General features: G+C 42.8%; 1 long non-coding RNA gene across 1 annotated transcript in view; it reads right to left on the bottom strand.

The window, feature by feature from the left end:
- LOC111751424 (uncharacterized) overlaps positions 1 to 25,063 on the bottom strand; it is an 84,724-nt gene that overhangs the window by 22,874 nt on the left and 36,787 nt on the right. Inside the window, exon 3 of the long non-coding RNA XR_002786480.2 lies at positions 6,997 to 9,754. This is a non-coding gene — a long non-coding RNA (uncharacterized LOC111751424). The remainder of the gene's footprint in view (positions 1 to 6,996; positions 9,755 to 25,063) is intronic.

Genomic DNA, 25,063 nt, shown 5'->3' with positions numbered 1-25,063 from the left:
ATACATTATGCCTTCATCAGGAGATATCATCATGTAGAGGATTCTAACCGTTCGTTAGCTGGCATCAAGTCCCTGAGGAGACACAGAAGTTTAAAGGGGAAATGGAAGAATACTAAAGGCAACTTTCTAAATTACATTTCAATTAAAAAACTGTTGCCATTGAGTTGATTCCAACTCACAGCAACCCCACGTCAGAGCAGAACTGTGCTCCATAGAGTTTCAATGGCTGCTTTTTCCAAAGTTGATCACCATGTCCACCTAGAAGTAACCTGTGACCTCTAACCTTTTGGTTAGCAGCCAAGCACGCTAAATGTTTGCACCACCTGGGGACTCCATGTTTCCAGTAGATAAGTACATTTTAGGGATGTATTTGCTTTTTTGCCCCCCCCAGAGAGTGTGCTTCCCTAAAGATCATCCACTTTATAGCTCAGTACATGGGACCATGCCTGACACATGATAGGTGCTTAATACAGATTTGTTGAATGAGTAAATGTATGAATGAATGCCAGCCAACGAGGAAGCAGTACTTTACTAGCTCTAACTGTAGTATCTTTATCCCTTCCTTATATGTTTTATTTTTTCCTATCTACGCTGGAAAATCAGTGTCTTCATCAGGGTTCTCTAGAGAAACAGAACCAGTTAGATGTGTGTGGTATGCATGTGGAGAGAGAGAGAGAAGGACTTTAAGGAACTGGCTTACAGAATTGTAGGGACTGGCAAGTCCAAATCTATAGGTTAGGCAACAGGCTTGAGAACCCCACAGTCTTGCATCCCAAAATCAGGCAACAAGAAGAGTGGAGTTCTGGCAAGATCTCTATTTATAGCCTGGAGACAGAACACACCCTTGGGAAAACTTCCTTTTTACTCTTAAGGCCTTCAACTGACTGGATGAAATCCATCTACATTATGGAGGATCATCTGCTTTCCTTAAGGTCAACTGATTTAATCACACATAACTGCTTCATTAACAGCATTCGGCTGAGTGTTTGACCAAACTAGGCACCACAGCCTAGCCAAGCTGACACATGAAGTTAACCATCAAAATTAGCAGCCCATCTTTATGTGTAAACTATCTTTGCATTCTTAGAAATATTGGCAAAAGGCATTTCTGCTATCAAATTCTCTTGATTCCTTTTCCTTTCCACATATTGCTTGGGGTATGTCCTCTCAGACAGAAATTCACCCTTAAGTTTTGCTAACCACTTAAAATGTGGAGTGTTTACCAAGCCTATGAGAAATTTCAAAATTTCTAAAGATCAGTTTTGCATCATTTCTTTTTCCTCCCTCATTTCCACATTTACTTTTCTCTAGGCTTTATCTTGCAATTTTTTTCTACCTCAGACATACATGGCTTTAAGTTTTCCTTGCCAAAACTGTCATTTGACACTGCCCTTTGCAAAAGAACATCCTGTTGATATGTGAGGGCCGAGGTGAGCCTTGTGACCTGACAATAAAAATATTTTCAACTAGAACTAGCATAGAAACCTCAGCAGGAATTAGGGGTATTTCACAATTTGGGAGGGGATGCTTCCAGCTTCTGATTTAAGAAAATACATGACGAAGTATCTCATAACATGGAGAAGCCTGGAAGACGTTATGCTGAGTGAAATTAGTCAGTTGCAAAAGAAAAAATATTGTAAGAGACCACTATTATAGGAATTTTAAAAAAGGTTTAAACACAGAATAAAACATTATTTAATGGTTACGAGGCTGGGGAGGGTGGGAGAGGGGTATTTACTAATTAGATAGTAAAGCCCACCAAACCCATTGCCGTCGAGTCGATTCTGACTCACAGCAACCCTATAGGACAGAGTAGAACTGCCCCATAGGGTTTCCAAGGAGCGGCTGGTGGATTCGAACTGCTGACCTTTTGGCTAGCAGCCACAGCTCTTAACCACTACACCACCAGGGTTTCCAATTAGATAAAAAAAACAATTATTTTAGGTAAAGGGAAGGAAAACACACAACACAGAGGAAGTCAGCACAACTGGACTAAACCAAAAGCTAAGAAGTTTCCTGAATACAACCAAACACTTCGAGGGACAGGGTAGCATGGGGAATGGTCTGGGGACCACGGTTTCCGGGGACATTTAGGTCAACTGGCATAACAAATTGTATTAAGAAAACGTTCTGCATCCCACTTTGATGAGTGGCATCTGGGGTCTTAAAAGCCAGCAAGCAGCCATCTAAGATGCATCAATTGGTCTCAACCCACCTGGAGCAAAGGAGAATGAAGAACACCAAAGATACAAGGAAAATAGGAGCCCAAGAGACAGAAACCAGAGTCTGCATCAGTCTGAGACCAGAAGAACTAGATGGTGTCCAGCTACCACCAGTGGCTGCCCTGACAGGGAATACAACAGATAATCCCTGATGCAACAGGAGAAAAGTGGGATGCAGACCTCAAATTATAGTAAAAAGACTAGACTTAATGGTCTGACTGAGACTGGAGGGACCCCAGAGGTCATGGCACCAGACTCTCTGTTAGCCCAAAACTAAAACCATTCCCAAAGCTAACTCTTCACACAAAAATTAGACTGGGCTATAAGACATAAAATGATACTGGTGAAGAGTGTGCTTCTTACCTCAGGTAGACACATGATACTGTGTGGGCTGCTCCTGTCCGGAGGCGAGATGAGAAGACAGAGGGGGACAGGAGCTGGTTGGATGGACATGGGGAATACAGGGTGGAGAGGAGGAGTGTGCTATCATATTGTAGGGAGAGCAACTAGGGTCACATAACAATGTATGCTAAGTTTTTGTATAAGAAACTTACTTGAATTCACTCAATGAATAATAAAAAAGAAAATACATGGGCAGTAACTCTTGTGATAATAACTTTATTTCCTTTTCCTCCATTTGATATTGCAAACCTTCATTAAGGGTGTGCACTGGGAATTTATGAACACTTGGTGAAAACCAGACCATTGGCTCTGGATATACTACCCTCATCAAATGTTTGATTATGATTCTAACTTCTTGGGTTGTCGTTTCTACTAACTTCCCACTCTCTCCTTTCGTTAGTAGTATCCAGGGGTATAACCACAATGTTCTCACATCTCATTGTTTATTTTCTTGTTCTTTAACAATTCTGGAAATAATTTCTGGAAGAAGAATTTCTATTTATTTTTTGGTATCCTATATACCTGACCATTTTTATTGTATGTTTTAGTCTCATCACTGTCTTTGATTCCTTCCACCTTCTGGAAATCCAGAATACCAACAGTACTATATATTTTATACTTATCCCCTCTCTTATTTCTCTTCTTCTCTCTCTGAAAATCAAGTTCATCCGTCTGCTCTTTCACCACCATTCTCTCTCACCTTCTGTTACTTCTCTTATAATTTCTCTTATACCTTTTCCAATGTCAACATCTCTCACTATTATTTCTCCTTTATCTTTTTATCAGCTCTCTTGAAAAACTCTCATCCATATCTAACATTTAGGAAAACTGGTCTATATCATTATCCTCAACAATTCAGAGTTGATATCCCTAATATTGATTATTCTGTGTGTATTTTTTTTTATAGCATAGTTGTAGAAATCTATGCAAAATAAGCACTTTTAAAAATTTTTATTGTGTTGTAGGTGAAAGTTTACAGTGCAAATTAGTTTCTCATCCAAAAATTTATACACAAATTGTTTTGTGACATCGGTTGCAATTCCCATAATATATCAGCACTCTCCCCTTTTCCTTTACACTCTGGATTCCCCATGTTCATTCGTCCAGGTTTCCTGTCCCTTCCTTCTTATCTTTGCTTTTGCGCAGGTGTTGCCCATTTGGTCTCTTACACTTGATTGAACAAAGAAGGATGTTCCTCACATATGTTGTTTTATAGGCCTATCTAATCTTTGGCTAAAAGGTGGACTTTGGGAGTGGCTTCAGTTCTGAGTTAGCAGGGTGTCTGGGGGCCATAGTCTTATGGGTTCCACCAGTCTCTGTCAGACCAGTAAGTCTGGTCTTGTTTTGTGAAATCTGAATTTTGCTCTACATTTTTCTCCCACTCTGTCTGGAACCCTCTATTGTGATCCCTGTCAGAGCGATGAGTGGTGGTACCCAGGCATCATCTAGTTCTTCTGGGCTCATGCTGGTGGAGGCTGTGGTTCACATGGTCCATTCATCCTTTGGACTGATATTTTCCTTGTGTTTTTGGTTTTCTTCATTCTCCTTTGCTCTGAACATGATGGGACTGATCACGTATATTAGATGGCAGCTTACAAGCTTTTAAGATCCCAGATGATACTCACCAAAGTAGGATGGAGAACATTTTTCTCTATGAACTGTATTATGCTAATGGAGCTAGACATCCCCTGAGACCATGGTCCCCAGCCCTCAGCCCAGTAACTCAATCCCTATAGGAGTTTGGATGTGTCTAGGAAGGTTCTATCACTTTGCCTTGGTCAAGTTGTTGTGCTGACTTCCCCTATACTGTGTGTTGCCTTTCGTTTCACCAAAATTAACACTTGTCTATTACCTAGTTAGTGACTTCTCTTCCTCACCCCTCCCCTCCCTCATAACCATCAAAGTTTTTTTTTTTTTTGTATGTTTGTGTAAGCCTTTTCTTGGGTTTTTATAATACTGATATCATACAATATTTGTCCTTTTTTTATTGTGCTTATGGTGAAAATTTACAGAGCAAGTTAGTTTCTTGTTAAACAATTAACACAAATTGTTTTCTGACATTGGTTGCCAACCCCGTGAGTGTCAACACTCTCTCATTCTCCACCTTGGGTTCCCTTTTTACATTTGTCCAGCTTTCCTATCCTCTCCTGCCTTCTTGTCCTTGCCCTGGGCTGGTGTGCCCATTTAGTCTTATATACAACGTTGAGCTACATGTATTATTGACTGTTTTATGGGCCTGTCTAATTTTTGGCTGAAGGGTGAGCCTCAGGAGTGGACTTCAGTAATAAGTTAAAAGGGTGTCCGGGAGCCACACTCTCAGGGTTTTTCCAGTCTCTGTCAGACCAGTAAGTCTGGTCTTTTTTGTGAGTTTGAATTTTGCTCTACATTTTCTCCAGCTCCATTCAGTTACCCAAAGCCAACATTTTCCAGGCCCAGGTTTCCCTACCTACCTGCTGTACCATGTTCTAAGATGATCTTCACCAGACACAAAAGGATCAGTAATTCTATCTGCTTGCTTAGTTCTTCCTTCTGACAAAAGTTAAAACCACACTTCTTACCTATTTCCTCATACTTGCTGAGGCAAGAATTTCATTTGATTTCCAGTCTCAGAGATCTTGAGTTCACAAACTACTCTCCTTTCACTCATTTTTGCCTTACACTCAGGTTTCATCTTTCGTAAGTTATTTGAGCCAACCTGAGATATTCAGTCACCTAAGCAGTTTCTTATTTCAGTATTCAATAATTCTTTATCAATATCTTGAATCATTAAACTAGGGTTCACAGAAAAAAATATATAATAACTTTTAAACATTCCTATTCACCAATTCTGAAAACATATAATGCCTTCTGAGCACCGAGGCAACATATTGCATTATTTTTTCTGTTTTTGGAGGTCCTAAAGGTCTCAGGTCACCACTTCTCACTGGATAGGACCATTGAGAAGCCTTGGTTGAATCTATCTTGACTCTATGGGTGCCATGATCTAAAAAGAGATTTTCTCACAAGCCCAGGGGCAAGGATGAGAAGGCACGAGGGGACAGAAAAGCTGGTAATGGGGAACCCATGCTCAAGAAGCAGAGAGTGTTGACATGTCCTGGGGTTGGCAACCAATGTTAAAAAAAAACGTGTATCGTTTAATGAGAAACTAGTTTGCTCTGTAAATGGTCATCTAAAGTACAATAAAACAAAAATCAATTTTCTGAATAAGTTTCTGATGCTTTGGTTCACTTAATCCTTCTTTAGACTCAAATCTTAAAATATAAATGGGTTTTGCTCATCCATAGTTTCTAAGTTTTCTATAATTAACATGTATTACTTTTTTTAAGACAGGAAAACCACAAAAATATCAATACAGAAAAATACTAAAACAAAAAATGCTGGGGAAAGATTTAGTTCTCTGAGCAATCCAGACGTTTAGATTCCAAGAAACAAGAGTTTCCTGGTTTGGAAATCAATCTGTCTTGGAAGAAGTACAGCCAGAATGCTCATGAGAAGCAAGACTTCGTCTCACATACTTTGGACATGTTATCTGGAGACACCAGTCCCTAGAGAAGGACATCATGCTTGGTAAAGTAAAGGGTCAGCAAAAAAAAGGAAGACCCTCAATGAGATGGATTGATATACTGGCCCCAACAATGGGCTCAAACATAGCAATGATTGTGAGGATGGTGAAGGACCAGGCAGTGTTTTGTTCTGTTGCACACAGGGTCACTATGAGTCGGAATCAACTCAATGGCACCTAACAACAACAGAAACATGTAGTAACTATTTATAATTGACACTTCATCTTCCTAAGACTGACTTTTTTTCTTTTTATACTGTTCTTGTTATTTTGGGTGCTGTCAAGTCGATTTCTGACTTAGCAACCCCAAGTGACTGCCCCATAGGGTTTTCTTGGCTGTAATCTTTATGGAAACGGATTGCCAGGTCTTTCTCCTGTGGAGCCACTGGATGGGTTTGAACCGCCAGCCTTTAGGTTAGAAGCTGAGTGCTCAACCGTTGTGCCACCTAGGCTCCTTTTTTATGTATTATAAATCACTAATTTTCTATTTTCTCTGACTTTCATTACTAGCACTGAAAGTTGGAACTCATCCCCTACTCAAAAAAAATTTAACGACTCTTTCTTGCAACTCACCTGGTGTTCCTTCCTCTTTTCCAAATTTTAACACAAAGGAGGGAGGGTTTAGAAGAGAACCACCTTTTTTCCCAGTTATCTGCACTTGCCTTCTCTTTATCCTGAGGACTCCAGCTGAAATAAGTTACAAGATTGAGGGGGCTACTTCAAGTTCCCTCACAGCTACTTCCTCCCCCTCACCCCTGACCATGCCTGGTCTTCCTAAAATGGATGTCAGTAACATCTTTTGGAATTTACCTTAGAAGTAGAGGTATTTGGCCTTCCTTTTCCAGGTCATTTGTTGTCTATATTGGACACATCAACTCCCAAGTTTTCCGTTTCGTTAGCAGGGAGATGGAAACGTGCTGGTCGGCACAGGTCATCAGCTCACGCATCCTTCCGGAACGATCTACTACCTTACTTCTCAACCGGAAGCTGACAATAAATGCCTCAAGGTCCAAACCCACTGGGGGAACTCCAAACCGCAGCACTCCACAGCGTGCTTGAAATGGAGGATCAGTGAGAACACGACCTTGGGAGTGGAAAAGTCTTATTTTTTCTTCAATCAACCACAAGTATGAGGGAAAAATTGTTCACGTCTATATACCCCGGCAGAACAGTCAGTGGAGACCATAGCACTACGGCCTTTTGGCTTATGCTTTCTGTTAAATTCAAATACCGGGTGATTTGAAGTAATGTTTTTGTGTTAGGAAAGCCTGTCGGGGGATATACTTTCCTTTTTTTTTGAGCTCTCGGTTTCCGGCACACCTTCTTGAAAAGGTACAACAATGGTGGATTGTGCCCGGAAATGGCAATGACCACGTGGACTGGGCAACCCGGAAACGGAAATTGGCACCCGGTCTGCTTGGGCCCTGCCATGTTCATTGAGAAACAGGCCAGGTGGGGTTTCCTCACTCTTCCTCACCTGGCACAGCCCTGTCTTTTCGCTGGAGGCAGTCCCCTGGCCTCCCACAAGCAGTCGAGCACAGCTGAACTGAGTCTTGGCTGTGGCCTAGGGCTTATGCTCTGGCCTCAGCAGGACCTCTTGGCCGCCCACATGAGGTACCCTCTGCCACAGTCTATTTAAGCAGTGCTCAGCGGAAGGCCTCTCGGGTTGCCTTGTCTTTTGTTATTACAAACAATGCTCTAATAAATAATCTTGTAAAAATCATAATTCCTCATTATTCAGGTTGTAAAATTCCCAGAAGTGGGATGCTGGGCCAAAGAGGCTATCATTGTTAATGTTGATAGATATTGCCAAATAGTCCAGGAAATGGCAGGCAGTGTGTGAAAGGGCCTGCTTCCCAACAGGTTTACAAACTGAGATTTTTGCCATTTTGGAAGGTAAAATAGTGTGTTTGAAACTTGCAAGAAAGGAATGAACACCAGGTGAATTGCAGAAAAGAATCACTAAAAAAAAAATTGGGGGGGGTGGGGGGGTTGTTCCTACTTTTGACTTTAGTCATGAAAGTCAGAGAAAATCCAAGCTACGGATAATATATAAAAAGTTGTTGTCGTTGTTGGGTGCCACTGAATTGGCTCTGACTTGTAGTGAACTCATGTATAACAGAACTAACTGTGCCATCCTCACAGTCATTGCTATGTTTGAGTCCGTTGTTGCAGTCACTGCGTCAATCCATTTCGTTGAGGGTCTTCTTTTTCACTGATGTTCTACCTTACTTAGCATGATGTCCTTCTCCAGGGACTGGTCCCTCCTGATAACATGTCCAAAGTATGTGAGAAGAAGGCCCACCATCCTCACTTCCAAGAAGGCTGTACTTCTCCCAAGATAGACTTGTTCATGCTTTTGGCAGTCCATGGTATATTCAATATTCTTCAAGAACACCATAATTCAAAGGCATCAATTTTTCTTTGGTTTTCCTTATTCATCGTCCAGCTTTCACATACATATGAGGCAATTGAAAATATCATGGTTTGGGGTCAGGTGCACTTTAGTCCTCAAAGTGACGTCTTTGCTTTTCAACACTTAAAAGTACAGCAGATTTGCCCAATGCAACACATTGTTTGATTTCCTGACCGCTGCTTCCATGGGCGTTGATTGTGGATCCAAGTAAAATGAAATCCTCGACAACTTCAATATTTTCTCCGTTTATCACAATGTTGCTTATTCGTCCAATTGTGAGGGTTTTTGTTTTATGTTGAGGTGCAAGGCTGTGGTCTTTGATCTTCATCACTAAGTGCTTCAAGTCCTCTTCACTTTCAGCAAGCAAGGTTGTGTCATCTGCATAACCAAGGTTGTTAATGAGTCTTCCTCCAATCCTGATGCTGCATTCTCCTTTATAGAATCCAGTTTCTTGGATTATTGGTTTAGCATACAGATTGAATAGGTATGGTGAAAGAATGCAATCCTGACACACACCTTTCCTAACTTTAAGCCACACAGTATCCCCTTGTTCTCTTCAAACAACTTCCTCCTGGTCTATATACAGGTTCCTCATGAGCACAATTAAGTGTTTTGGAATTCCCATTTTCCTCAATGTTATCCATAATTTGTCTTGATCCACACAGTCGAATGCCTTTGCATAGTCAATAAAACACATCTTTCTGGTATTCTCTGCTTTCAGCCAAGATCCATCTAACATCACCAATGATATCCCTCATTCCATGTCTTCTTCTGACTCCAGCTTGAACTTCTGGCAGTTCCCTGTCGATGTACTACTGCAGCCACTTTTGAAATATCTTCAGCAAAGTTTTACTTGTGTGTGATATTAATGATATTGTTTGATAATTTCCATATTCTGTTAGATCACCTTTCTTTGGAATGGTACAAATATGGATCTCTTCCAGTCAGTTGGCCAGGAAGCTGTCTTCCAAATTTCTTGACATAGACGATGAGCACCTCTAGCTCTGCATCTCTTTGTTGAAACATCTCTGTTGGTATTCCGTCAATTCCTAGAGCCTTGTTTTTGTAATTTTCTGCACACACACACTTCCTGATGGTCCCAGGGCTGTAGGCTTTTAAAGACATCAGATGAGGAAGGGTATGCAGAGGACTCTGTGGAAAAAAGAAGAAAGGATTAGATTGGGGGAAACCTGATCAAGAGACTACTGCAATAGTACAGACAAGAGATATGGCTGCTATGGGGCTAGCACTGGGGACGGAGACCTGTTGGTCAGGTTTATGTAACCAAAAAAGGAGCTTAAATCCTCAATCAAGCTTCTTAATCCAATATGGACAACAATCGCTGATGTCCGCAGTTGGACAAAAGATACATTTCTAGGTCCACAACAAAATAACTACATCATCTTGTCTTCCAAAATTAGCAGGTGTTCCTGCCACAGAGAGCATAACCATCCCTTTCCTGGTGACCCATGTACTCTCTCTGAGGCACAGTTTCACAGGGGTGTGATGAGGCTTTTATTAATGACCTCACTCATTCCACCCTGCAAAAAAAAAAAAAAAAAACCGTTGCTGTCCAGTCAATTCCGACTCATGGCGACCCTATAAGACAGAGTAGAACTGCCCTGTAGGGTTTCCCAGGGGTGGCTGGTGGATTCAAACTGCCAAGCTTTTAGTTAGCAGCCAATCTCTTAACCACTGGGCCATCAGGGCTCCCAGAACCCCACCCTAAATTCCCCACATTTCCTGAAAGGTACCTGGAGCATATTTAAAACTATTCATCTGGACAGGGCTGCTAACCAAGTGCTTCTCCACTAGTCTTGGCCCATCTTCCTCCCTGCTTGGAGCCTGGAAGGTAGGGGCAGAGCAAGATACTCTCCTCTGATCTCTCTGGCCACTCAGGAGTGGTCACCTGACAGAAGCAGTATTCAAAACCAGAAGTTAAGGTATGGTCCGAGCTCCTTTAAGCTCAAGAATTTGGGGGCTCCTGAGAGTCCGCAGAGAAGAGTCCAGAAGCCTCTTATGAGGGGCTTCCTCCTCTGCCTCCCTGTCAGCCTTCTGCTTCAAGGTAAGATAGGCAAGGACAGGGGAAGATGGAAATGCTGTTCTGGACAACATCCAGAAACTGTCTCATTCTCTGGAACTGGAGGGCATCCAAAATAAATGGGCTAAGTATTCCCTTTCTCTGTAACATCTATGTCTTGGCTTCCTTTTGGGGACAGATGAAAACCCATTTTACTGATCAGTACACACACCCCCTCTCTCATTTGTCTGCATAGGCATCTACCAAATTGTCTGCCGTTCCATTTTACCACTTCTCCAATTCCACGCTTCTGTATAACTCAGGCTGCTAACCAAAAGGTCGGCAGTTCAAATCCACCAGCCGCTTCTTGGAAACTCTATGGGGGTAGTTCTACTCTCTCCTATAGGCTCATTATGAGACAGAATTGACTCAACAGCAACAGGATAATGCCCAACTTTTCCAAGATACAGCACACCAAGATATGGTATCTATGAGCAGGATAGCTTGGATCCTGTTGACTATAACATATCACCTTTCACAATTCACTTAGAAAAATCCTGTATAGAGGTGATGTGGACGAAAAGGATAATATTTGCTTCTCCTGGGAACTGCCACATAGGGTTTCCAAGGAGTGGCTGGTGGATTCCAACTGACAACCTCTTGGTTAACAGCCATAGCCCTTAACCACTTTGCCACCAGGGCTCCTAACTAGTGTGGGACAATACTAAAGGAGGCTTAGGAATGAACTTGCTGAGCTATCATTACAGAAATAACCATACGATTGTCTGGGGTTGGAGTGTGAGCAGGATTTCTTTTTTTTTTTTAACTTTTATTGAGCTTCAAGTAAATGTTTACAAATCAAGTCAGACTGTCACATATAAGTTTATATACACCTTACTCCATACTCCCACTTGCTCCCCCCTAATGAGTCAGCCCTTCCAGTCTCTCCTTTCGTGACAATTTTGCCAGCTTCCAACTCTCTCTATCCTCCCATCCCCCCTCCAGACAGGAGATGCCAACGCAGTCTCAAGTGTCCACCTAACACAAATAGCTCACTCTTCATCAGCATCTCTCTCCTACCCACTGTCCCGTCCCTTCCATGTCTGATGAGTTGTCTTCAGGAATGGTTCCTGTCCTGGGCTAACAGAAGGTTTGGGGACCATGACCACCGGGATTCCTCTAGTCTCAGTCAGACCATTAAGTATGGTTTTTTTATGAGAATTTGGGGTCTGCATCCCACTGATCTCCTGCTCCCTCAGGGGTTCTCTGTTGTGCTCCCTGTCAGGTCAGTCATCGATTGTGGCCGGGCACCAACTAGTTCTTCTGGTCTCAGGATGATGTAAGTCTCTGGTTCATGTGGCCCTTTCTGTCTCTTGGGCTCTTGGGCTCATAGTTATCGTGTGACCTTGGTGTTCTTCATTCTCCTTTGATCCAGGTGGGTTGAGACCAATTGATGCTTCATAGATGGCCGCTTGTTAGCATTTAAGACCCCAGACGCCACATTTCACAGTGGGATGCAGAATGTTTTCATAACAGAATTATTTTGCCAATTGACTTAGAAGTCCCCTTAAACCATGGTCCCCAAACCCCTGCCCTTGCTCCACTGACCTTCGAAGCATTCAGTTTATCCCGGGAACTTCTTTGCTTTTGGTCCAGTCCAGTTGAGCTGACCTTCCGTGTATTGAGTATTGTCCTTCCCTTCACCTAAAGCAGATTTTATCTACTAACTAATCAGTAAAAAAAACCCTCTCCCACCCTCCGTCCCTCCCCCCTCGTAACCACAAAAGTATGTGTGCTTCTCAGTTTATACTATTTCTCAAGATCTTATAATAGTGGTCTTATACAATATTTGTCCTTTTGCCTCTGACTAATTTCGCTCAGCATAATGCCTTCCAGCTTCCTCCATGTTATGAAATGTTTCAGAGATTCATCACTGTTCTTTATCGATGCGTAGTATTCCATTGTGTGAATATACCACAATTTATTTATCCATTCATCCGTTGATGGACACCTTGGCTGCTTCCAGCTTTTTGCTATTGTAAACAGAGCTGCAATAAACATGGGTGTGCATATATCTGTTCGTGTAAAGGCTCTTATTTCTCTAGGATATATTCCGAGGAGTGGGATTTCTGGGTTGTATGGTAGTTCTATTCCTAACTGTTTAAGATAACGCCAGATAGATTTCCAAAGTGGTTGTACCATTTGACATTCCCACCAGCAGTGTATAAGAGTTCCAATCCCTCCGCAGCCTCTCCAACATTTACGATTTTGTGTTTTTTGGATTAATGCCAGCCTTGTTGGAATGAGATGGCATCTCATCGTAGTTTTAATTTGCATTTCTCTAATGGCTAATGATCGAGACCATTTTCTCATGTATCTGTTAGCTGCCTGAATATCTTCTTTAGTGAAGTGCGTGTTCATATCCTTTGCCCACTCCTTGATTGGGTTGTTTGTCTTTTTGTGGTTGAGTTTTGATAGAATCATATAGATTTTAGAGATCAGGCGCTGGTCGGAGATGTCATAGCTGAAAATTCTTTCCCAGTCTGTAGGTGGTCTTTTTACTCTTTTGGTGAAGTCTTTTTTTCAGATGAGCATAGGTGTTTGATTTTTAGGAGCTCCCAGTTATCTGGTTTCTCTTTGTCATTTTTGGTAATGTTTTGTATTCTTTTTATGCCTTGTATTAGGGCTGTGAGCAGGATTTTTACATTTCTTTTTAGATCCTTGTGTAGCTCCACACGGCAGATGATGCATGAGATCTCATCAAGATGGAAATGATGAAAATGGCTCCCACAGGTTTTTAAGGAAATCACCAGATTTGAGAAGGGTAGAGAGCACAGCACATAGTAGGTAGTCAGTAAATACATGTTGAATACAAGATTCCTTAAGTCACCATATAGTTTATATCACTCTCCCAGGTACTACTTTCCAAACTTCCTTTCAGGAAATGGGAAAACCTATAAGTGAGAAGGGAAAGTTGAGTGAGAAATTTTTTTTTTTGAGGTAAAGTTTGGTCAACGACTGTAAGGAAGAATTAAAATAGAGCTGGAGAGATAAAAGTATGGTCAGATGAAGCCCAAAAATTTATGGCTGTGAGTTTGGTAGGAGTTGGACTCCCTGGAGTGCCTGTTTGCATACACATTTGGGTAAGCTTTCTACTGGAGCAAAAACAGGAAGAAAGGTCTGAGCCCTGACTCAGCACACCACATCAACTTCCACCATCTGCCTACCAGACCAGCCCATCCTCCCTCACCCTGGGCAGGAAGGGCTTTGGCTTTGGAAGGTCTTGGCACAAGAAGGGGGGACTCACCTGCTTCTCTCGTTGTCTAGGTCTTCTCTCTCTGCTGGGAGGCTCTCAGGCGCCAACCCTGGCTCTCCTCTCACAGAGGAAACATGCTGACCCAGCTTCCATCTCACAGGTTTTATCCTCTCTACAGGAAGGGCAAACACTTCACCATCAACTGCTCAGGGTTTGACCAGCACTGCGTGGAGCTCGCTGCCTTCTAGGACGTGTTTAACCAGAAGGCCTTTCAGCCAGTCATCAACTACACCATCCCCACTTATGTCAACATCTCCTTCATCCTTTCTGCCATCCTAGAAGTGGCGAGACTTGGCTCCCCCATCCTTTCCAAAGGCTTCTAGTAGGGAACAGGAACCCTCTGCCCTGTCAACCCAACATGGCATGGTCCAATGGTGAGAAACAAGGCCCCTGAATGGATTTTGTACAACTTAAAGGTTCATCCTATGAGGTGAGGAGGCTGCAGTGACATTTCTGCAGGGAACATTTGTCCTTGAGAATGTTATGAAAATATTCTACAAAAAAATACCTTCCCCTACCCAGAGGCCCCTTGGAAGAAAGGCCTGGTGATCTACTTTGGAAAAATCAACCATTGGAAACCCCTTGGAGGGCAGTTCTACTCTGACACATATGGGGTCACCATGAGTCAGAATTGACTCAATGACAACTGGTTTATCTTGACAGGGGAGAGGAAAATTCCACTTCCTAATTGATACAATCTTGTGTCATTTGAATCTTTTGCAATAAGTATATATAATTTGTAATAAAAAAATTTTTAGTTAAAAATGTAAAAAAAAAAATACATTCTCAATGATCCACAATATTGTTTTTTCACTGGCATTTTCCATACAGCCTGAGTTTTCCTGACTTGTCTTTTTTATGCATGTAAGTTGTGATTGACAAGCTGAACTGTCACACAGGGCCACTTAGCAAACAATAAAGGCCAGAGGTAGACTAAGTCCCAATCTCACAGCATTTATGATCCTGGATGGGAATTTTTTTGTCAGGATGCACAACTTCAGCTGCTGACGTCATTTCTGTGGCTAAATATGGTATGTGAGATTCAGCTTCCTCTTTCTTCTCTCTCCTTCCCTTTTTTTCTGGCTTCACTTGTAAAAATCACATTTGTTGACACTGACAGCGCTTGGAGGAACAGACAAATCAAACCAGAATGAGGCCAACGCTGGTGACAAATAGCTTTCTGGGCTGCCAATCAACTTTGAAAACCTTAGGGTGAAAATACAAGGAGAGGGAAGGTGGTACAGTTGGAAGCTACTAAGTAAGCTTCATGGCCCATATATACTTAAGGTCAAACTTAAGATTTCCCTTGAGTGGGAAGTGGAAGGCCAATAAGACTTCATTTGTTAGAGAAGGAGAGACAGCTATCACCAGAAGTGAAGAGGAATCAGAGTTTTAAAAGGAAATGAGGTCCAAAAAGCAACATGCATAGTATGAGTCTATCTGTATAAATAAAAACAAACGCTGGAATATGCATTTTTTTTTTTTTTTTCTGGAATGGTACACAAGAAACTAATAGTACTGGGACTAAGTTGGGGCCCTGGTGGCACAGTGGTTGAGGGCTCAGCAGCTAACCAAAAGGCCGGCAGTTCAAAGCTACCAGCCACTCCTTGGAAGCCTTATGGGGCAGTTCTGCTCTATCCTGTAGGGTCGCTATGAGTTGGAATCAACTCGATGGCAATGGGTTTGGTTTTTTTTTGTTTGTTTGTTTATTATTATTGTTGCTATTACTGTGTCTTTCTGAAAGCCCACCTTATAGAAAGCTATGAATCCAAATCGACTCAACGCCAGTGGGTTTTTTAAATTGGAGTGAATCATGAAGGAAGAATATTACTTTTTTTATATATAATTTTTATTGTGCTTTAAGTGAAAGTTTACAAATCAAGTCAGTCTCTCACACAAAAACCCATATACACCTTGCTACACACTCCCAATTACTCTCCCCCTAATGAGACAGCCCGCTCTCTCCCTCCACTCTCTCTTTTCATGTCCATTTCGCCAGCTTCTAACCCCCTCCACCCTCTCATCTACCCTCCAGGCAGGAGATGCCAACATAGTCTCAAGTGTCCACCTGATCCAAGAAGCTCACTCCTCACCAGCATCCCTCTCCAACACATTATCCAGTCCAATCCGTCTGAAGAGTTGGCTTCGGGAATGGTTCCTGTCCTGGGACAACAGAAGGTCTGGAGGCCATGACCACTGGGGTCCTTCCAGTCTCAGTCAGACCATTAAGTCTAGTCTTATGAGAATTTGGGGTCTGCATCCCACTGCTCTCCTGCTCCCTCAGGGCTTCTCTGTTGTGTTCCCTGTCTGAGTAGTCATCGGTTGTAGCTGGGCACCATCTAGTTTTCTGGTCTCAGGATGATGTAGTCGCTGGTTCATGTGGCCCTTTCTGTCTCTTGGGCTCGTAATCACCTTGTGTCCTTGGTGTTCCTCATTCTCCTTTGATCCAGGTGGGTTGAAACCAATTGATGCATCTTAGATGGCTGCTTGCTAGCGTTTAAGACCCCAGACGCCACTCTTCAAAGTGGGATGCAGAATGTTTTCTTAATAGATTTTATTATGCCAGTTGACTTAGATGTCCCCTGAAACCATGGTCCCCAGACCCCTGTCCCTGCTACGCTGGCCTTCAAAGCATTCAGTTTATTCAGGAAACTTCTTTGCTTTTGGTTTAGTCCAATTGTGCTGACCTCCCCTGTATTGTGTGCTGTCTTTCCCTTCACCTAAAGTAGTTCTTATCTACTATCTAATTAGTGAATGCTTCTCTCCCACCCTCCCTCCCTCCCCCCTCTCGTAACCAGAAAAGAATGTTTTCTTCTCAGTTTAAACTTACTTCTCAAGTTCTTGTAATAGTGGTCTTATACAATATTTTTCCTTTTGCAACTGATTTCACTCAGCATAATGCCTTCCAGGTTCCTCCATGTTATGAAATGTTTCACAGATTCATCACTGTTCTTTATCGATGCATAGTATTCCATTGTGTGACTATACCATAATTTATTTATCCATTCATCTGTTGATGGGCACCTTGGTTGCTTCCATGTTTTTGCTATTGTAAACAGTGCTTCAATAAACATGGGTGTGCATATATCTGTTTGTGTAAAGGCTCTTATTTCTCTAGGATATATTACAAGGAGTGGGGTTGCTGGATCATATGGTAGTTCTATTTCTAGCTTTTTAAGGAAGTGCCAAATCGATTTCCAAAGTGGTTGTACCATTTGACATTCCCACCAGCAGTAGAGAAGTGTTCCAATCTCTCCACAGCCTCTCCAATATTTATTGTTTTGTGTTTTTTGGATTAATGCCAGCCTTGTTGGAGTGAGATGAAATCTCATTGTAGTTTTGATCTGCACTTCTCTAATGGCTAATGATCATGAACATTTCCTCATATATCTGTTAGCTACCTGAATGTCTTCTTTAGTGAAGTGTCTATTCATATCTTTTGCCCATTTTTTAATTGGGTTATTTGTCTGTTTGCAGTTGAGTTTTTGCAGTGTCATGTAGATTTTAGAGATCAGGCGCTGATCAGAAATGTCATAGCTAAAAACTTTTTCCCAGTCTGTAGGTAGTCTTTTCACTCTTTTGATGAAGTCTTTGGATGAGCATAGGTGTTTGATTTTTAGGAAGAATATCACTTTTTATGCTATACTTTTCTGGAATGGTTAAAGTTGTATCATATATGTGTAGTATATACATTTATAAAAATGCATACATACATAAATATTTTCAAGGGAATGGAAGGGCAGAAGATGCTGACGCAAACTAGCTCCAAGTTTCAGCCATCACTCATCCCTCCCTGCCCTGTGCTCTTGATCTGGGATAACCCATTCATCAGCTGGGACCCAGAGGAATGTGGTAACGTCAGTAAACTCAATGTGACAGCTGAGAACCTATGGCTCCCAGACATCTTCATTGTGGAAACATGGGTATCAGGGCTGGGGAAAGCTGGAGGGAGGCCCCATCTGCAAAGCACAGGCCAGGGGCAGTGCAGAGCAGACCCAACCTGTGGGACCAATTAACACTGCAGAGAGGATTAAGATCACAGCTGGCCAACTTCTCCCCTAGGGATTGGAAATGGTGGCCAGAGAAAATGGCAGAGTTGCCATCATGAGCAAAATTGGGAAGCCCTGACTTAAGAGGAAAAACCCAAACTGATGTGAAATCCAGAGTACTTGCCTCCCTCCCCTTTTGCCACTTAGCATGGATGTGGATCATAACCCCAGAAGGCCTCTCTACATACGTGACCCGTGATGGTTGCATCATATCCAACAAACCAGTGGGGGTGACCAGCACCTATAGCTTGGACATCTTCTATTTTCCTTTGACCAGCAGAACTGCACACTTACCTTTAGCTCTTTCTTCTACATAGGTGAGTTGCAGTGGGGTTTTGGGATAGGGCAAACGAGATCAACCAGTGGGGCAGCAAAAAAGCACACATAGGCAAAGTCATTTTTTAAAAAATATATAAAAATGAACAGTGAGGTATTTGCTCGCTAGAGTGCGTGAATGGTAGTAAGAGGGAGCTGAGCTGAGTAGGGAGTAAGGCTTTCTGAGGAAGCACAGAATAGAAAGGAGGCAATCAAGTAGCAAGGAAATCATTTTATCGAGCAATTAGAAAAAAGGTAGCTTTCCAATCAGGTTGCTCTAAGTCCTGCACAAAGTAAATATTCAGTAGATGTGTGTTGACTGAATGTCTGTGCCCCTGCGGGGGACGACGTGTTGAATGAACATCTGTGTACCCTTCAGTGGACAACATGTTGAATGAATAGCTTTCCTGCAGTGAACGACTTGTATTGAATGAATGTCTGTCTCCCCTGCAGTAAATGACATGTGTTAAATGAATGTCTATCTTCCCTGCAGCGGACAGCATGTGTTGACTGAATGTCTGTCACCCCTGCAGTGGACAAGATGTTGCTGGGCATGGAAAAGGAAATGTGGGAGATAGCAGACACTTTACATGACATTGTCTACACACAAGGGGATTGGGTCCTCCAGGGCATCAACAAGGCCACCCCGAAGATGTCCATGGGCTCCAGCCTTTTTGACCAGATCGTGTTCTATGTGAGCTCAGAGGTTTTTGCATGACCATATACCCTCCCACATTTCCTTCTCCAGATCCTCCTGAGTCCCGGACCAGAGCCTCTGGCTTCTTGCCCCAAGACCAGAAAGACCATGAGTGCCATAGCCCTCAGAGCTTCCTCCCTCCTGAGTCTCCCAAACCATCCTCCTCTTTCTGGGTCTGCTAGCTCTGGCCTAGGTTTTCTTTGGTGGGTATGGGGGAGTCTTTTTAGTTATATGAAAGCTGCTCCTCACCCAGCCCTGGAAAAAAAACCCTGGTGGGGTGAGGACAACAAGGAAGAAAGGACCAGAACCATCCCTCAGTCTCCCTTCAGGCCTAGCTTCCCCTAGTTCTCTGCTCTCTCCTCCTTACCAGGTGGCCATCAGGCACAGGCCCATCCTCTATGTCATAAACTTTCTGGTGCCCAGTGGTTTTCTGATAGCCATCGACACCCTCATCTTCTACCTGCCGACAGAATGAGACTCGGACCCCATTCAAGATTATTCTTCTCATAGGCTACAATGTCTTCCTGCTCATGACGGATAAACTACTCCCTGCTAGTGGCACCCCACTCATCAGTATGCCCCTTCCCACTGTTGGGGGGGAAAAAAAAGGAGGCAGAAGGGGCGGCAGGTGAACTGGAGAGGCAGCTGAGGCAGAAGGGAGAAGAAGGCATTCTTAGAAAGGGCTCTCTGTGTGCAACAGACAAAAGTGGGGCTCAGTGGTGCCTCTGGACCTGCCTCACTCAGGTGTGAGCCTTACCCTCACCCCAGGTGTCTTCTTTGCCCTGTGTCTGTCCCTTATGGTAGTCAGCCTGCTGAAGACCATCTTCATCACCTACCTGCTGCACGTGCCCACCACCTAGCCCCCACCCTGCCTCAGTGGCTCCACTCCCTTCTGCTGCACTACACCAGCCCAAGAAGTGCTGCACCTTTGAGCTCTGGAAAGAGAACAGGGGCTGGGACCTCACGTCCACTCACCTGCCTCGTAAAGGAAGTCAGCACTGCCCACACTCTTTACGCCCAGCCCATCTCCCCAAATCCCTACTTCTCCAATCTCGTCTCCTTGCCACTTCGCAGCTAAGTCTCTGCCCTCTCCACAGGCCTGAAGGAGCCAGGGAAATTGGTAGGGAAGCAGCTGCGACTCAAAGAGACAGAGCTCACTGGGGGCTCGGGATTGACAAGGGCCCAGCTAGTTGACTTGCAGGTGCAGTTCAGCCACATGATGGGCACCCTGCTCTTCCGCCTCTACCTGCTCTTCCTGGCCTCATCCACCATCATGATCATCATCCTCTGGAACACTTAGGAGTTCTAATTGTGCAAGAGCACCCCTGCGGTTCAGTTTCTCTTGGCCCCATTTGACCTCCTGTGAACCTGGTCCTTTGCGCCAACATGCATACACAGCCCCAAATACACCCATGACCCCCTGCTCCAGCCTTCCCTGTACTCAATAGAGCCACTGCCAAGTATCCCAGAAATAAGACTATAGCTCCAAAATTAATTTAGAATACACACAGTTACTTAAAAAATATAATTTTTTGCTGGAAAAGGAAGACTTTATAATGAATTATTACAAACATTAACTCAAAAAGTAACTGTTCATATTACTGGTGTAGAGGGAAGAAAATAAACCTTTTCCTTTTTAATAGGCTAACATATTTATTTGGGGCCCTGGTGGCACAGTGGTTAAGTGTTTGGCTGCTAACCAAGAGGTCAGTGGTTCAAATCCACCAGCTGCTCCTTGAAAGCCTTAGGGGGCAGTTCTATTCTCTTCTCTAGGGTTGCTATGAGTTAGAAGCGACTCCAAGGCAACAAGTTTTTTAGCATATTTATTTATTCTTTTAAGTATAATTATTGAGCATCTACATGTGCAGGACACTGTTCTGGGAGCTGAGAACATAGCGGTGAACCAAACTGACAAGAATCTCTACCCTCCAGAAACTTATATTCTAATGGGGATGGAGAGACTGACAATAAGGTGCCCCATTCAAGATAACTCTTGAATTTGCACCACCCAGGGACACAGAATGTGCTAAGTGCCAAGGAGAAAAGACAAAGTGGAAAAAAAAAAGTGGAGGAAGAGGGAAATAGGGAATTGGGGGATGGGGTTGCAAGTTTTGGTAGGGCGGCCAGGGAAGGGCTCCTTACAACTGCCTGAGGGGCTGGTCCTGATGGTTATTCCCCAGCTCACCTGGGAGGTGGAGTCTGTTGTAAAACAGTGTTTCACAAGAGACTCGGTGGTTGGGTGACTTGCCTAAGGTCATATAGCTTTTTTTAGTTTTTTCTTAGGTATACATTTAAATACCAATGCCTACTGAGGCAGGTGATAGATACCCCAGAAACCCAGTGCCATCGTCAAAGGTTATAGATAGCTTGTACAAATGACATTGGCTAAGCACTGTGGGAGGCTTGAGGATGAATCCAACACAAGCTACAAGAGCTTATGGCCCAGCTGGAGAAATAAAATATGTTTATTAAATAATTTCAATTAAACATAGAGCCATGTTTTTAAAGTTTTATTGAATGCCATAAAAGAAACTGCAATAAAGTTCAGGGAGCAAAGGCTGCTTCTAGCTGAAGCAATGGTTCTCAAGCCTGGTTGCTCATTATTAGAATCATCAGAGGAGCTTCTAAAATAATAACTAATGCCCAGGGCTCACTCCAATTCAATTGGAGTCTTTGGTGTGGGACCCAGCTTTGGTATATTTGAAAGCTCTTCATGAGATTGATATGCAGCCAGGGTTGGAACCATTGATGGTAGGAGAGTTTTCTGTGGAGGAGGAGGTGGTGTTTGGCTAGGGCTTTGAAGAATGACTAGTATTTGAACAAATGGAGGAATGGAACAAGAGGCTTGCTGGGATTGACTGGTCACAATACACCCCTGGGATGAAAGACGTTGAGGCAGAATCACAGCAGATTCAGCCTCATGGGATGCAGGTGTTTCTCCAGCAGTAGTTGCAATGGTGATATCTAGGTAGAATCACAACGCACTCGGCCTCGTGGTCCTCAGGTGGCAGTGTCTAGATAATTTCATAAAATAATTTCTCAGAAATAACTACACCATGGGATATAAAATGGTGCAGCCACTTTGGAAAACAGTTCAGCAGCCCCTCAAAAGATTAAACACAGAGTTACCATATGATCCAGCAATTCCATTCCTAGGTATCTACCCAAGAGAAATGAAAGCATATGTCCACACAAAAACTTGTACATAAATGTTCATAGCACCACTCTTAATCAGAGCCAAAAAGTGGAAACAACCCAAATGTTCATCAACAGATGAACTGTTAGACAAAACATGGTCTATCTGTACAATACCATCATAAAAAGGAATGGAGTCCTGATACATGCTACAACCTGGATGAACCTTAAAAACATTATGCTGAGTGAAAGAAGCCAGTCACCAAAGACCACACACTATATTATTCCATTCATATGGAAGTCCGGAATAGGGAAATCTATACAAAGTACACTGGTGGTTGCTTAGGGCTGAGGGGGTAAGAGGGTAGGGGAGTAATAGCTAAGGGTATAGCAGAGTTCTTTTTAACAACCCAACCAACCCATTGCCATCGAGTCCATTCTGACTCATAGCAACCCTAAAGGACAGAGTAGAACTGCTCCACAGGGCTTCCAAAGAGCACCTGGTAGATTTGAACTGCCGACCTTTTGGTTAGTAGCAGTAGCACTTAACCACTACACTGCCAGGATTTCCAGTTCTTTTTAGGGTGATGAAAATGTTCTAAAATTGACTGAGGTAATGTTTGCACATATCTGTGACTACACTCAAAGCCATTGAATTGTATATTTTAAATGGGTGAATTTTATGGTATGCAAATTGTATCTTGACAAAGCTGCTAAGCAGTAACAAAAAAAAAAAGAGATAATCCCGTCACAAAATTCTCCTTGCCCATCACTTCCCTCCTGCTCATGTAATTTCATTCTGCTGCTCCCCTACTGCCATCTCCCCAGGTGTCTGAACCCTGGCTTCTTGTATTCAATTTTCCTCAGTGTCTGTCCCAGCCCTCCCCACCATCTGATGACTCTCTGGGCCTCACTAACTTCATCGATTTTGACATGACCCCAGCTTCAGGTCAGCTTCGACCATCTCTAACTATATGAAACTTTTACCAGCTTGGGGCTCCCTGATAGGAAATGGAGATTCAGACATTTTACCTGAGACAGTGGTTCTGAGCCTTCAACTATTTCCCATGGACCTGTGGGGTGGAGGAGTGCAGTGGATAAGAGCAGCCCTGCATCACTCTCTGCAAGGTGTTAACACAGGGCTGGGTAGCCAATAACTGCTGCTGGTCGGCTGGCAGGTGCAGCTGCTGGACACACAGCATACCATCATACTTAAATGAGAGCTTCTCATCTGGGGTCTTAAAAGCCTGTGAGAGGCTATTTAAGATACTCCACTGATCTTGCCCCATCTAGAGCAAGGGAGAATGAAGAAAACCAAAGATGTAAGGGAAAGATTAGTCCAAAGAACTAATGGACCACAACTACCACAGCCTCCACCAGACTGAGTCCAGCACAACTAAATGGTGCCCACCTACCACCACTGACTGCTCTGACAGGGATCACAATAGAGGGTTCCAGACAGGGCTGGAGAAAAATGTAGAACAAAATTCTAACTCAACAACAACAAAAACAAAAAACAAACCAGACTTACTGGCCTGGCAAAAACTGGAGAAACCCTGAGAGTATGGCCCCTGGACACTCTTTAACTCAATAATAAAGTCACTCCTGAGGTTCACCCTTCAGCCAATGATTGGACATGTCCATAAAACAATACAAGACTAAAGGCATACCAGCCCAGGGGCAAGGACTAGAAGGCAGGAGGGGACAGGAAAGCTGATAAGAGGGAACACAAGGTGGAGAAGGAGTGAGTGTTGACACGTTGTGTGGTTGGTAACCATGTCACAAAACAATGTGTGTACTAATTGTTTAATGAGAAGCTAGTTTGTTCTGTAAACCTTCATCTACAGTATAATTAAAAAAAAAAAAATTACAGCCTAGAAAACCCTATAGGGCAGTTCTAGTCTGTCACATGGGGTCACTATGAGTCAAAATCGACTCAATTGCACCTAACAACAACATATATTTCTGTACTGCTCCTATATTTTATAAGAAGGCAACTTTAAAGTGTTACTTGTACAATTTTTAAAATAATAAAAAAAATAGTAAAACATTTCACAAGGAGATTTAGTAAGTCATGAGTAAATATTAATGAAGCCATATAAGTAAATGATGTGAATCCCCAGTTGAAAACCACTGGCCTAGTAGATACTAGATTCAAATTAAAGTCAAAATGCAACTGAGTTAACATTGACCCTTTGGTGACCCAATTATTTTCTGCTTTGAACTTTTTGTTGACATCATGTGTTTTCATAAATGGAAGCATGTTGGATCATTGTGTTCGAATTTTTCGTAGATAGTATGAATTTTTTTCTTGCGCTCTCCCACAAGCCTACCCTAAGTGTTTAATGGTTCATATGAAGTACCACTAACTACACCCCCGAGTCCTCACTGGGGTCTATTGGTATATGTGTATCAAATAAAAATTTTCAAAATTTCTATTTTTCTTGCCAAAAATTCAGACACTTCATACGATACCCTGTAACAACAGTAATCTGAGGCACATGCCCATTTCTTCAGTTTCAAACAGTCATTAAGGTCCCTGCCTTGTGGCAGCACACACTGTCAGTGGTACAGCAGCTTCCCAATAAACCCCAGAGGCTGAAAAAGTTCACGGTCGCTATACGTACCACTGGGCACGAAAGGTTAAAAAATCTTAAGAACTGAAATCACAGCCAAAGGCTCCAACCACACAACCAGAGTTCTACTGTCCTCTCCTGGAAGGCCAGTGCCCCATAAGAATTCTAGCAAAGGTGAGAGAGAACACGTACAAAGCCTCTAAACCTCTTTTTTCTTCCTCCCTTCCTTCCTTCTTTCTCTTCTTCTTGCTTACTTTCTTTTTTTTAATGTTTTAAAATGTACATAAAAGTAGGAAAAATTGGACAAGAGCTCCCCTGTGTTCTTCACCAGCTTTCCCAACTGTATTTCCAAA

The sequence above is a fragment of the Loxodonta africana genome, chromosome 1 (genome assembly GCF_030014295.1).
Source record: "Loxodonta africana isolate mLoxAfr1 chromosome 1, mLoxAfr1.hap2, whole genome shotgun sequence".
NCBI lineage: Eukaryota > Metazoa > Chordata > Mammalia > Proboscidea > Elephantidae > Loxodonta > Loxodonta africana.
This window is presented reverse-complemented; position numbering and strand designations above follow the sequence as displayed.